Here is a 15,637-nt window from a genome sequence, read left to right on the forward strand (position 1 = left end):
TCTTAGGCGGAAGATGGGCCTTAATCTGCCTCCAGGCAGCCCAATGTTTTAGAGAGACATACTCTTCAAATTTATTTCTCTGGAAATGAATTGCATAACCAGATTATAATTTCTTATTTCACTGATTATTCATGATTTCCCTCCATGACAAGCTAAAATTCCTTTACTAGATGTTTGATCCTACAATAGTCATTTATCTGTCTGAAAGTTCATTTTCTTCTTCTAGCAAATGGGGAAAATCATACATACAGTCCATAGTTTTGGTTAGGCTTATGGATAATGTACAACCACTACCTGCCACAGGGCAGGCTCTGCCAAGAAGCATGGATTCAAATCAACTCCCAGTGGGTCTCTTTCTCTCTACTGTATTCCACTCCTCTTCTTTAAATCATCAGGGGAAAGTGAGCCTAAAGATTTGTCCCATGTCACACACTTGCCCAGGTGGTTACACAGCCAATTACACATAGGATCAGTATTTGTCTACAAAGCAGTTTGTTGGGTGTCATTGACTTTCAAAAATAATCAATGTTCAGTAAAATAGCTAAAGACAAAAATATGTAGACATGTAGCTCTCTTCCCTCAAAAGGCAGATCCCGTAAAACAAATAACTGTGAAACTCACGAAATTCTATTTCCTGGGATTAACATTCAAGAGATGTTTGGTATGCTATAAACATTATTTAGAATATTGCAGTTATTTTAACTTATTCTTTGTAGAATAAATCACATTTATAGAAGCACATTTATAGAAGGCTGGTTGAAGACAATGCCATGTGTAATAAATAGAATTGCTGTTTTTGCTCTTGTCAGTGAACACTTATTAAACACCCACCAGGTACTGTAGCTAATGGAAATGAATATGAATTAACACATTTCTTATCCAGAAAGACATTTTTTCAGCGACTTGATTTTTTTTTTCCTCCTAGCATTTGGGGTAGGCAAAGAAAACTGCATCACATTAGAAATCAATCCGTTATCCAATGTAATTTTTTGCAACAGCAAACATTTTTAGATTATGTGAACACGTACACACACGCACGCACACACACACAGAGTAAAAGTATCTGAAATCGGCTGTGTTCTATTATTCTAAATGTGCTCCCTGACTGAGACCTGGTATGCCAGCCTGAAGCAAATTATTATAGCCTAGCTATTAACTCCTAAAAATAGGGAGCTATAATGGAAACACTTGGAGACTAAAGACTGGGCAAAACGACCATGCCAACAATGGTACGGCAATGAAAAACATTTGTATAGTTTGCCATGTCAAGCTCGGGGTATGTGGCAGAGACGTCCTGCTTTGTGGCACCAACCTCAACTTCTGGTTCATTCTCTTTCTATTGCTGTAGGATTTTTAAAATATTTTTTTAACAAAATCTCTTTCTCAGTAGCTTTCTTTTCTTTCTTCTCTGGCCAATTCTCAGGTCAGCTCGCCCCTTTAAGTCTATACTCCTCCCCCCGCCCCCACAAAGTGGCAGCATTTGTTGAAGCAGAAGCTTTGAGTAAAAATTGCTAAAATGATCTGAAATGAAAAATGCCAGAACTGTGACCCTTGGCAATTTCGCAGAGCCCTTGTTGAGTGACTATATATGTGAGTACACATTTTTCTAATGCAACCCACTAGGTTCTGACCATTTTCCAGAGGATAACACTATTTTCTTTGAATTTCTGCCAGGGCTGTAACACATTACCGTCTAGATTCCTGTTGTAAGGCAGCTGTTTGGAATCTTATAATTGGGCGGGTCTGGAGGATTTGTATGTATAGCTATTAGACACATCCAAGACTTTAAGTAAATCATTTTGTGGAGTGAAATATTATTAAAATAGATTTGTAAAAAAATTAAAATATCCTATTTAGCTTTCAAACTACAGGCACAAATATATAACTGAAAATTTCATCTGAAATCATAAAGAGAAGAAAAAGAATTGAGTGATCCAAATGTACCTCAATTGTACAATTTTCATACAAAATAGTACAAGGAACTTAGCTGCAATCATTCGATGTGTTTTGACAAATGGGTACACTTTCTTGTGTAACTCACAAATGTGTTGTAATAAAGAACATTTCTGTCATCCGAGGAAGGTCCTGCAAACTTCTAACCACTCATGTCCCCATCAGACGCAATCACTGTTCCAATTTCTCTTGTCACAGATTGGTTTTGCATTTTCTAAAAATGTACTTAAAAAGTGTAAATAAATTTTTGTGATGGACTCCTCTCATTCCACAGAATGGTTTCCAAAACAATCCACTTGTTCACATGTGTCAGTAGTTCTTTCTGCTGAGTTCATTGCAGATATTTGAACTGTTGAGTCATTCACTCATTGGTGAGCATTGGAGTTGCTTCCAGCTTCAGGGCCTACTATAAACGAAACTGCTTTGAACATTCTTGAACAAGTATTTTTAAAATGCATGTTTTTATTTCTTTTGGATAAAAAAAAAAAACCTAGGAGTGGAGCTGATACGTCACAAGGGTAGGGAATTGTAACTTTAAAAGATACTGTCAAATGGCTTTCCAAATTAGATATCTCCACTTTACACACTTATCTCCAATGTATAAGGTTTCCAGATAATATAAATATGTATCAATATTTAGTCAACCTTCTAAAATTGAGTTATTCCAGTAGGTATGTAGTAATTACTATCTCATTGTGGTTCCGATTTTCACAAGCCTAATAACTGAGGACACTAAGTATATTTCTGTGTGCGTTTGTTTATCTCCTCTAGTGCCTTCTCTAAGTGCCTATTCAAGACTTTTCTCCATTTATTAAAAATGGTGTTGTTTGAAATTTTATAAATTCATTTATGGAAGTTCTTTAGTCTGATTTAAGTCCATAGCCAGATATATGTATTACAAATATTTTCTCCCTGTGGTAGGTTTTTGATAAGCAGAAATTTTTAATGTTTAGGAGGGATAAATTACCCCTTTTTATTTCCAGAATAAATTATTGCATTTTTCAGTTATTGCATTTTTCAGTTCCAGAATTTCCAATTTTTTTAAGTTTCTTTTTCTCTACTGGAATTTCTCGTTTGTCTGGTCTCATTTATACTTTTATCCTTTAAATTCTAGAACATTTAAATCACTGTTGTTTTTTTTTTTTTTTAATTGAGACAGTCTCACTTTGTCACTGTTGGTGGTTGTTGTCACTGTTAGTGGAGTTCTGTGGTGTCATAGCTCACGGCAACCTCAAACTCTTGGACTCAAGTGATTCTCTTGTCTCAGTCTCCCTAGTAGCTGAGACTACAGACGCCCACCAGAAGGCTCAGCTATTTTGTTTGTTTGTTTAGCAGGCCCGGGTAGGGTTCCAACCCACCAGCCCTAAAACATGTAGCCAGCGCCCTAACCATTAGACTATGGGCACCCAGCCTGTTTTAAATTTTTTTATCTGCTAATTTTAACATCATTCTCATCTCTGGGTCTGTCTTTCACTTAACATACTGCCTTTTATTTCCCCTAGTTATGGATCACACAATAACTCACTACTATGTTTATGTAGTGAGATTTTATTTTATGCTGAACATTATGAACACTGCTGTTTAATCAAGATTTAAAAAAAAATTCTTCCTTTAAAGAGAGCTGAGTGTTCTTCTGGCAAGAAATTAATTTAGTATTTTATAATCTCTTGATTGTTAAGGTAGTTCATTATTATTTCCTATTCTAACTCTAGAGTAACCCTACTTCCAAATACATACGCTATCGGGACCTGCGTTGAATGACTATAGTGTTTAGAAGAAGCCCACCCAGCTGGTCGCAACCCCTACCTCTTCAGAAAGGTGTGACCTCTGGAATGTAGATTTACTTTCACAGCTCCCCAGTCTCACAGCTTAAAAATAATTCTTGCACAGATTTCCTTTTTTTGTTGTCACTGGCCTTAACGGATTCCCACCCACCTAAAACCCTGAACTCCAATCTCTGCCCCCTGAACATGGCAAGACCACCACACACTGGCAGAGTTTCCTCTATCAGCTATGCAATCTGGAAACCGCTGCTACGAAAAAGTCACAGTGATTGCTCATGGGGCTCACTTAGTCTGTTTCCTTTCTCTCTAAGCCCGCAGTCCTGCTTGCCTCTGTCACATGTCTAAAACTCTTGTCACAGATCATGTGCCCAGTTGGATAGTTTCTGGTGAGCTGGCTATCCAGTGCCAGTTACTTTGTCACGGGCTCAGGAGAGTCTTTCAAGATTTTCATGGCAGTTATTATGTTCCTCAACCTGAAACCTGGGTGCTAATCAGTAAAAGGCCAAGACACACATAAGCACCTCAAAGATTTTTTTTTAAATAAAGAGCCCATTTTAATAACCCTGCTTCTCTAGTTTTATCAACTACAAAGCAAAACAGGATTCTCTCTGCATTATGCCTCTCAGATAAGTCAATTTTCAAATATTCATACAAGCAACTTCAAAAAAGCCATTAGTACTTATGGCGAGCCAAATACACTGTATACCATATGACCAGAAAAAGAAAATGTGGGCTGCGATTTTTGAATGAGACCTGAGCCGAGCTATATATGACATTTGATTTTGCTGCTTCTTCTCCCTTGATAGAGCATTTCCTACATGGGCATTTATATATTCAAAGCTGGAACTGGATTCTGGACTCTTAACTTTTTATAGTTTAAACTAGAAATATCCCAAGTGTTCCTTCACTGAGCTCAAACTGTTTTGCATCCTGCTTCTGTGTATACTCACACCTAACCCCTACCGCCCTCGCACACATACACGCTCCCACTCAGACAAGCAAAAATGGCTCTGTGAGAGCAGACCCATCCTGCCTTTGCCAAGGATGGAGCCAGGCAAAGAACGTAACGCAATCTGAATCAGTGCCAACGCCATCATCATTACCACTTTTTCACTCTTCCATCATGGCTTCATGTTAGCTGATTTTTCTGACATGGCATACATTAAACTTAAAAGAAAAAAAACTGAGAAGACAAATACAATTTTACTCATTTAAATTTAAACCATCCTAAAATAGAAGAAGGCTAGGCATGGCAGCCCACGTCTGGAATCCCAGCACTTTGGGAGGCCAAGGCAGGAGGATTGGTAAGTCCAGGAGTTCGAGAGGAAACGAGAAGCCCTTATCTCTGCAAAAAATAAAAAATTAGCCAGATATGCTGGTGCACACCTGTAGTTTTAACTACTCATGAGGCTGAGGCAGAAGCTTCACTTGGGCCCAGAAGTTCGAGGCTATAGTGACCTGTGATGATGCCATCATCTACCTACCACTCTAGCTCAGGCAACAGAGTAAGAACCTTGTTTCCAAAAAGTAAAAATAAATAAATAACAAAGATAGGATTATCTTTGGACACAATTATAAAGACCAAGTGGACCAAATACACTTCTTCTTATTGTTGTTGTTGTTGTTGAGGGCAAACTCTGCACCTCAGTCTTTCACCCTTCTTGGTGGTGGCCGTGGTGGGGCAGAGGTGCCCCAGGAGCAGCAGTGGTTACATACAAGGTACAAGGTACGAAGCCCCCAGACAAACAACAAAACATAGGTGAATCATGTTCTAGGAGAAAATAGCTAAACTGAAAATATTTTTACTAAGAAAGCTTCAAAGGAAGGAAAGAACAGACTGAAAAATGAGTTAAAGCAGAAAAGCAACAGAGGCTTTGAACAGAAACACAGGAAAAAGAGATAAGGAGTTCCTTCATTTAGTTTAAAGTCAAAATGACACCTGGGGAAGCAGACGTTCAAGTGTACATGAGAGCACTAAAATGATGTGTGTCAAAGAGGTAGTGGGGGCGGCACGAGGGTCTCCCGACCATTCACATGTAGCTATCCCTCAGCAAGGGAAGGCTGGGCGCCCACTTGGAATTGCTTGATGAAAGCCTTTGTCTCTCTCTCCTCAGTCTACGGTCTTTATTTCAGGTGATGTGCTGTGTTTTTCTATTCTGCCCTCAGCCCATGAATTTCCCAGCGATGACTCTGGACCTTCTTTTGTGTTGTGTGAGCATGGTAAACAAAAAAGATTGAATAAGGAAAGGATTCAGGAGATGAGGCTGAGAGAACTTCAATCATCTCTCTAAATTCACAAAGCAGGGAAGTGGCCCAGGCAGAGTTCGCAAAGCAGCAGGGTCCCCTGTGGTTCAAGGTTGTGTTCTTCCTACCACACCTTGTTCCCTTCCTGCAGGTTCAGAGTATTTTGGAATGGGAGCGCAGTCTGTGTGGGGGTGTATGTTTGTACAAATTGGCTTTCGAGACCAAACACTGGCTTATGTTTGTATAAAATCTGTCTGAAACCAAACACTGGCTGATGTTTATACAAATTGTAGTCTACGTCATAAGACAATGTTGTATTTTATTCCTTGACAGCCTTCAGTCAGAGATTAGGAAATTAAATGACATGGAGGATTAAATTCTTCCAATTGGATGAAACATCTAGGGCAGTACCTACTTTCTAGAACTTTAAGTGTATAAATCTATTTAAAGCTTTTATAACGTTATCAGTCCACAAAACATATTGCCTCAAAACTGACATCCTTTAATATGCATGGAAAGTTAAGGTCCCATTATTTATTTTAAAAGAGCTTGATAGAATTTTAAAAGACAGAAATCCAGAATGATATTATTTACCACTGCAAAAATGATATTTTCCAAGAAGTGCCATTGGCCTACTTCTCCACTGAGGGGACCAGAATCTTGATGGAAATATTCACCTAGAATGAATCCAGGATTGTTAAGCCTGCACTGTCGTGGCAGTACAGATTGTTAAAATATTTAAATAGTTCCATTTTGATTGGTAAATGGCAGCTATAATGAGCAGTGACATGAATTAATAATGAAAATTCCAGCTCATATGCTTTATTTCAGAAACTCAACATCCTCTGTGATTCCAGAACATTTTTTCCTAAATCAGGCACTATGCACAGAGCTGAGGGCTGCTCTGAAATCCTGACATTTATTTTAAACATCAAGGTGAGAGAAGAGGGGTAAACAGTCAAACTGAGGAGAACCTGGTATATGAACCTCCACAAGAAATGACCATGATCTTCCGGAGAGGAGAAGCAGGGATCCTGCTCAGGTAGTGAGTGGAGAGTCTTCAGGGCTATTGTCAAAGACGGGTGCTGCAGCGTTTTCTCCAGTAAAATTTTTAGGGAGCCTGTTTTGTTTAAGCAACTTTTTTTCCTGGTGGTACTGACCATCCCTGTGAGCTGTGAAAAGTCAAATCATCTAAAAATCCATCTGAAACGCATTTAATAGTCACAACGTGCGCCCCAGGGAGCAACAGGAAAGCCCTCTTTGTCACACCCACCTACATTTTTCATACAGCCCTTCCCCCTCTTCCCGCCCAGGCCTGGTAGTTCTCTGACTCTTGGAGACCTGTGGAGCCTGCTTGTCTCCTGGCCATCAGGAAGTGCAATTGCACTCTTTTATTCTTCTTTCTTCCTGTCTTTGTACCTCACTTAAAACGTTGGCACCTGGCAGTCATCGCTTCACCTGCTGGCCCAGCCTTCTCCTGATTCACCCTCAGAGTGTACAGCTGTCTCACGCTCCCCAGGGGAACAAGGAAGAAAAAGACCCAGACCCTGGCTCTTAAATCCTAGGATCAACCCTCTCCACTCTCTTCTAGCTCTCCACTCCCTTCTAGCTCCCCACTCCTTCTCTCCCTCTCCCTCTCCCTCTGGCTCCTGTGTTTTGAGAATTGACTTTTGACTAACTCACAGAGGGAGGGAGGAGAAGGGACAAGGGGAGCAGACAGGAGGAGTAATGGGGGAGTCACAGCCCAAACTAGGACACTGACCTTGGAGAGTCCCTAGGAGTCAGCGAGGACCCCTGTCACCTGAAGATGGAGGATTGAACGGGGAATCATCAGAACAGGCAGACACATAGCGGGGAACCTCACAAGCAAATGAGCTGATCATGGATTACTTACTCCCCAAGTGCTTCTGCTGTGTCTGCTCTGTCTGCCAGCTGCCTCTCTAATCTTGTGCTCTTGGTCTTACATCTCTGGCAACAATAAAAGGAGGAACATTTTCAACTCTGTAGACGGGAACAATCAGTCTCTGAATTGATTAGGAATCATGCTGAGAGTCCCTTTGATGAGACCTGCAGTCCCACTGAAATGTGTTGAAGATATGTTTGTCCCCTTCTTAATAGCTGTTTCCAGTTCTTTCTTTCTTCATATCAAAGTCCTAAAGTTCTGATGCTAAAGGGTAAAGATGCTAAAATCTTACTAATTTTCTTTTTTCCCGGAAGCTAGTACAAACCCAAGAGGAAATCTATCAGAGGGTGCCCAGAAATATCTTTCTCCCAGATAAAAGGTCATCTTCTGGTATAAAATCTTTGTCACCCCCAAACCCTATCCTGCTCCAATCTACAACCTTTCCTTCAATCGTTGATACATCATTACCAGAGGACTGATGCTTGGAGCTGCTGTCGCCTCTTCTGACCAGAAAGGCAGACCAGTGATGCCCTGTGGATGACAAAGCAGAAGGACAGAAGAAGCCTGGACCTTGGTGAGTTCTTGAGCTGCTAAATCAACCTGGAAAGAGCTACCTATTGACTTCTCATTATGTGACATGATATATTCCCTTTATCTTCAGTGCAGTTTTTTTTTTTTTCCTGGTGTTTTGTTACTTACAGATAAAGACATGTAGACAAACTAAAAAGGACCCCACGCTGACCTGTAGCATGCCAAAGCATCCAATTCCCATTCGTTCTGAGTCATGAGCTTTTTTGATAGGCCATCAATGGGAGACAATGATTACCCCAGAGGGAACTATGGGATTTAAAGGATCACGGACATTCAGAAACGGGCAGGATTAGACACATACCCTCCCTCCACCTCATCTGCATTCTCTTCCACAAAATCATTCCTGCGAATTCCTCAAGCTTTTGTTCAAGCCTTCCAGAGACAGAGAACTAATTATCGCATGCAGCAGGCCAACTCTCTTTTTCTCCTATTTATTATTATTTCTATTTATATTACTTAATTTTCCTACCAGACCATAGGGCAATAGGCATTATTAGGGGAAAAGAGGAATTCGGCAACATTGATTCTCTCATTTACTGGTCTATAGAAAAACCACCTGAGACTTGAGAAAAGACAATACATTGAATAATTTTATGTTTTTCTCATATTTTTGCTAATTGTTTAAAAGTAAAGAAAAGGAACCAAGATTAATGTTATATAGTAAATAATACATCTAACAGTACTGATGTTATTAGAACATCAGGCTTCCAGCATTCAAAATTGTTAGTTAACGAGACGTTAAGAGTAGAAGACAAAAAGAAAAAAATAATTTTTTAAATATAATAAAAAATACCATGAAGAAATTTTATGATACTTTTACAGCACTCTGGAGAATGATTCTTCAAAGAACAATCTGCAGGGGGAAAAAATTGACTAAATATTTAAAAATGTATGTAACTAATGCAATATTAAACATAAATATTTATCTAAGTATCTATTCAGAGCTTGTCTTAATTGAGAAATACACGAACTCAGAGAATTGGTGTCTTCATTTCTTAAACGTCTTTCATTTAATTTTTATTCTTAAAATTATCAGAGGTTCAAAACAAAATTCACTGAAAGAATTTCCCTCTTTATGAATTTTATTTGGAAGTTTGTCCAGAGGTCATTAAAATGTTTTTAATGATTGATGGGCTGATTTGGAATTTCCAGCCTGTTTGTAATGTCATGTTGAAATATTAGATTGTTCAAAGATTCCAAAAATTTTTAACAAAACTTAATAAACCTGTACCAGTGTTATTCGATCAAATGTGAGATTGCAAAACTGCAGTGTATCTTTAGGCCATAGACATGAACCATATTATATGAAAATAAAAAACGAGCTCGAGTTTTGTAGTATAGTCATTGATCTTACAAAAGTGTCTGTCTGCTGGAGCCAAGCTGAGTCCTAAAAACCCGAACAGCCTTACACTTATTTAGTGTTCCCTCAATCTTCTAAGACATATGTATTTATCTCTTAAATCTGGAATAAGATTGTGTCATTCCAGATTATAAAATGATCTCCAAGATACATGTTGTGAATTACCTGTTTGGGCAAGGTAATGGACAAGATAATTTGTGTTAAATTTTTCTTCGATGCTTTGCATTTCACATGAAAACACCCAGTTGAAATGAGGGGGGAGCCAAACAATATATTTAAGGTTCTGTATCATTAATGAAAAAAATCTTCTTAAGAAAGGTATACACGGAGACAAAGGATTAGAACTCCACCAGTGTCCAGTACGAGCCTCAAAGTGTATTACCCTGTATGTTTTTCTTTACCATCTTAAGATTGACATTTCAATGCGAAAACACCATGCTAAAGTTTAGCTTGTGTACAAACAATTCAGATCCTAGGGTCACGTGAGTAGAGAGGCGCTGATTTGTGACAAATTATATTAGGTTAGCAGGATTTCTGAAGGTAACATCTGTGAACTTTCACTTTAACAGAACATATTTTATGTGATTCTCATTTTTAGTATTTTGCTTGCCACTATTCCAAAGAAAAATAATGTTCCCTGGAAAATATAAAACGGAATGCTAAGTACTATATGATACACACACACACACTCTCTCTTTGGTTGTTTCTTTACCATGCTATGCAAACAAAAAGGTTAATTTTGTGGCTAACTATTGCCCAAACGAACTTTAAAAAATATCACCTCCAGGAACATCACTTTTCTCTGGTTGATGTCCTTTATACTCTCATCTAAAAGTCAAATGAGCATTTCTAGGCAAGAGAAATAAGAGCCAGGGTGTGCCAGTGGGTTTATTTTTAATTGGAAAAAGAACTCCTCTTTCTTAAAAGTCAGGTAATGATTCCAATGTGTTTCTAAGCAAGACCTGAATAAAATATTAGACAATCATGCTCAAAAGCTATTAGTGGTTTTCTAATCTAACACAAGTAGAGGCAGTTTTGAAAATAATTGCGGTTTTCTTTATTTGTAGCTGTAGAAAGAAGGTGTAGAAAATTTACCAAGTATACTATTTCTTGAAATTTTCATTAGGTGTATTACTGAGTTCCAAATTCTTTATATGTGACTAGAAATGACATTCCTCCCATATATTAACTAATAGATATAATACATTGAAACACGTTGTAGAAATAAATACAGTGTTCATAAGATAAAATCTAGACCTGCAGATGAGGAGATTTGTTGTCGTTTGGAGGTTTTGTTTGTTTGTTTGTTTGTTTGTTTGTTTTCTTACTGCTAGTAGTCTGTCACTCTAGGGCAGCGGTTCTCAACCTGTGGGTCACAACCCCTTTTTAACAATGAAAATACACTGTGGCATTAGGAAGGTTGAGAACCACTGCTGTAGGGCATGATCTTATGATCATTTTTTTTAAATTATTATTTCTGGACCCAAACTCAAAGGCCGGTACCTAATCTGTGCCGAGATAAAGAGATTTGTACTGAATTAATCAGTCAAAGCATTGATTTGGAATGAAATTTGGATCTATGCTTTTCCTACTGACCATGTGATCTGTTTGTCCATAATATGTTGCAAATAATGGTGTAGGAAATTACCAAGTGTGGAACAATGGCTGACTTTTACTTAAAGAAAAGATTGCCTGATTTGGACCCAAAAAGCAAAAATAATTGGAGGATATTGTGTGACTGATCAAGCTGCTAGGTTTTCCTCCTTTGAATACTTCCATATTAAATGCAGAATTCCCTTGGTCTGGTGGGGACCTAATGTGTCCGGTTCATGTTTTTAGTCGATAACTTTTGACACCTGTGTTAGGTTTCATGAAGGAAGAGGATTAAAGTGCCAAAATATGTAAAATTCCAACTATCCTTTAGAAATAGGTCTCCTTCCCAAGGTAAAGCTCTTTCATGAACAGAAATCCGACTGTGTTCTGAGGCTGTAGATTGTGCCTGGTAGAGGCTCAATTAAGGGAGAGTGACTGGGATTTATTTCCATTAGCATACAAAAACTCCATTTATGAAACATTTGAATGGTGACAAAAGAACTGCCTCCCCACTGCATCTTTACAAGAGCACTTGCACAATAGTCCTCGTCCCGCTGATAATCATTTTCTCTTCCTGCTGTTCATCCATTCCCCACTTCTGAAGACTAAGTATCTAAAAAAAAAAAAAAAAGTAAAATATTACAATAAATCCTAATCATTCGATCGAAAGATGAAGTATAATGACCATCAATTTAAATGTTATAAACATAATGTAAAAAATAAGAATTTGATGTATTTTCAATATATATTGTATTTTTTTCAACACTGGTATTGATATATTTTTTTGACACTGGTAAGATGCATTAAAATACATTCTTCTTAAGATAGTTCAAATTCATTGCCAGATAGTTATGTTTTCTCTTTAGTGTTAAGAAGGGAGCTGACCGTGTTCTATGAATAAAAATGAAAAGTAAATTCCACAGTCAGAGAGTCCAGTGCCTGTGAGCTTTTGTTCCAGGGGACTTGAGATTACACATTGGGCAAAACAATAGCCTGCTGGTTCAACCTCAGGGAGTGACAGACGGGTGAACGGAGAAACAAACAAACAAACAAACAAAAACGTGGAAAACGTTTTGGGCTACACCTACGAAGAATTTTATTAGCCAGATACAAAATCAATAGAGAATCTGAGGGTTCTTGATATAGATTTGAAAAGTATTTACAAAGAGAGTAGTATTAATCTTCTTGTTCATCTATTGAAATAGAGACCGTAGCTCTCCTTCTCTGGCTAAGAATAGGAAAAGGATCAAGGTTGAGCAAGGCAAATGCTATTTCACATTTTCAGTGTCTGAACGATTCTCCATCCATCGCCATGTTGGCCACTTAGTTAGAGGTAGGATTATGTCTAAATTTCAGAACAGGACGGGATCCGGGAGAACACTTAAGCAAATGCCCTGATTTTATAGTTGAAGAAAGCAGATGGATATAGTCACTCAGCCATTTAGCTGTATAGCCATGACTAGTATCCCAATCTCCTGATTCTCCATTAACAGTTTTTTTTTTTACTTTCTTTTTTTGTCCTTTCCATCACACTCAACAGTGATGTTGTGGACAAATATGGACATTGGTTTGTGGACCAAAAATCAGTGGCTTTCCAACAATTTTGAAGATATGGTAAGAAACATATTCCACATTTCCCCCCCCACACACACACTGAAACAAAAATTTCCTGAAACAATACTTAGCGTGTGTAGTATGTGATGAACCAGTCACTCACTCTGTCCCTTTCTATGACCTGCTGTGGTGTTTCTTTTTGCATGGTAATCAAGACCCAGGAACATAATGACTTTACTATTTGCTAATTGACCACAGTATATATTTTGAAGCAATAACAGTAGTCTAACTTTCTTAGTTTGTTGTCTTCAAAGAGATGCAAAGAACTTCCACTGTATGAAAACATTGTGTCAACAATCCAAAAGGCACCAAAACAGGGTGTGTGCTCTCCAGACAGAGGGAGACCTGAAGCAAAGGTAACTGGTGCCAACTTTATGTATTACATATGACTTCCTCATCCATATGAGTTCAATATTTACCCCAACCTCGTTTGTTAAATAACACTCTGACCCTTCCAGTCAGAAAGGAGATAATCTAAAGAAGAGCATTTATCTCCCTATAACTTCTTCCACTTTCCTGATTTCCTTTTCCAACCATATATTACCAAGATGTTGAAGAAAAGCAGAGTCACTTTTACTATAATTACTTTTCATTTCACTAGAAAATTGATTTCCCCACATTTTCCTGGATAATCCCATTGAATGATGATTTTTAAATACATGTGCATGTTTTTCTTTGGTACCCCATGCTGTGGAATACTGGGCAAGCCATTCTTTTATTCTATCCAATTCCTCAGTCTAGACCAAAGATGGGGAGCTCTGAGGAAGACTAACAAGTCCTTTGACTCTATCTTGTGGTCACCTCAGTACCCCACTCTGTTCCACATACCTCCTCCTACACATTCCCATTTTGTCTCCTTGTCTTCTGTCTATTGGTTACTCTCTCTCTCTCTCTCTCTCTCACACACACACACACACACACACCCCCTGGCAGGGATGCATGTCTGAATCTGGGGTTAGAATGTGCAAGTTGACTTGGCTCTTTGAATAATACAAATGCGTACACCACACCCACTGCCATTCAACCCTGTCCGGCACCTCTGTGCTCACACACAGGCTCCTGCAACTCCCACTATCTTATTCAGAGAGATCAAGCAATCTTTACAAGGCTAGTTCTTTCTATTGACTAGATTTGTGATTTTATTGCTTTCAATCAAGATTTAAGCAAAAGTCTAATATGAGAGTGACTCCAGAGGAGAAAGAGCCCTTCTGGTCTAAGGTAAACATCAAATACACATACTTTACTTCTCATCTGCCTTCTCCATTCTACCACTACAAGGCAGGCACCACTTCTTGGAGCAGTTTAAAAACCTACTAGAGAAATATAATGTGCTGTTCATCTGAAATAGGAATACAAAGGAAAGAAGAAAGAGAAGAGAAATGGAGAGAAGTAAAGTCCTTACTGCTGTTGGATAACACCAGAAAGTGTTCACAGCAAAGCTCTGCTGAAGTCTTCATCACAGAGGGTATTGACTAGGTTCTCTGGACTCTTAAATCAGTTTGGTTTTGATAGTAGCCACATAAGTATGAAAGAGTCTTCAGAAAAAATACTTTAATATGACAAATATCACTCATGGTTAAGCTATCTCTACTTCCCTGAAGCATTCACAGACCCTCAAAAAGAACAAAACAAATTAAGGTGAAAGGAATAATCATACATTGGACCATAATGCCTGATTCCAAGTGAGACATTCTTTCCTTTTTAGCAAAAATGATTTTGCAAACAGTAAGGGACTAGAGCGCTGAAAGGCTACCTCTCCTCTCTGTGGAGTCAGTTGTCAGAGGTGGCAAGGGATGCCATTCCAGGCCTCTGATTGGTTACAGAATTTCTGCTTCTTCCCATAGTGACCAAGTGAGTCTATATCAGGTATAACTGCAAAATAAAAGCTAGATGGTCCCACAACTTTCCTATGACTGTCAATGACCCTGAGATGAATTGTCTTCAATACAGTGATCTTAACTGGAAGGCACCCTAGACTTAAAGTAACACAACTGATCTGGCTTCCTATATAAGGGAAAGAACTGCCCCAGTTGTACAGTTCTGAGAAGACTGATAATTGCAGTGAAAACTAGATAAGCATAGGTAGGAACAAAAAGATTTCTTTAAAATGTTATCTCTTTCACATGCCTTTAGTTAAATTTGCACAGAAATGTTTGAGGCAAGTACCAATGTCAAATGATTAACAGGATGGGTTCTTCTCATTGAATATGAAGTGAAAACTATCTCAGGTATGGAAAAGCAAGCATCCCGTGTACTCAACACTAATTTGAAACTAGGAGATGAATAACTACAGGCCCACTCGAGAGAAAAACATAATCAAATTCAAGAAGGCAGCAGAGAGGAAAGAGGGAGGGGGTTCAGGAAGCTCCCAACTAACAGGTACAATATGGGGCTACATGGCACACCTCCCGGATAAAGGACTCAAATACAACTCAGACTTTACCTAACAAATACAAACGATGTAACCTAATCGTACGTACCCTTATATTAACTTGAAATTTAAAAGAAGAAAGTTAAGCAATGAGCCATCTGGCCAACAGTCTGCTTGGCCAGTGTCCTTCACAATCCATTCCAGGCCTTTACTTATCTGTGTTC

Source organism: Otolemur garnettii, unplaced genomic scaffold (genome assembly GCF_000181295.1).
Source record: "Otolemur garnettii isolate 467f Iridium unplaced genomic scaffold, OtoGar3 scaffold00040, whole genome shotgun sequence".
NCBI classification, from domain to species: domain Eukaryota; kingdom Metazoa; phylum Chordata; class Mammalia; order Primates; family Galagidae; genus Otolemur; species Otolemur garnettii.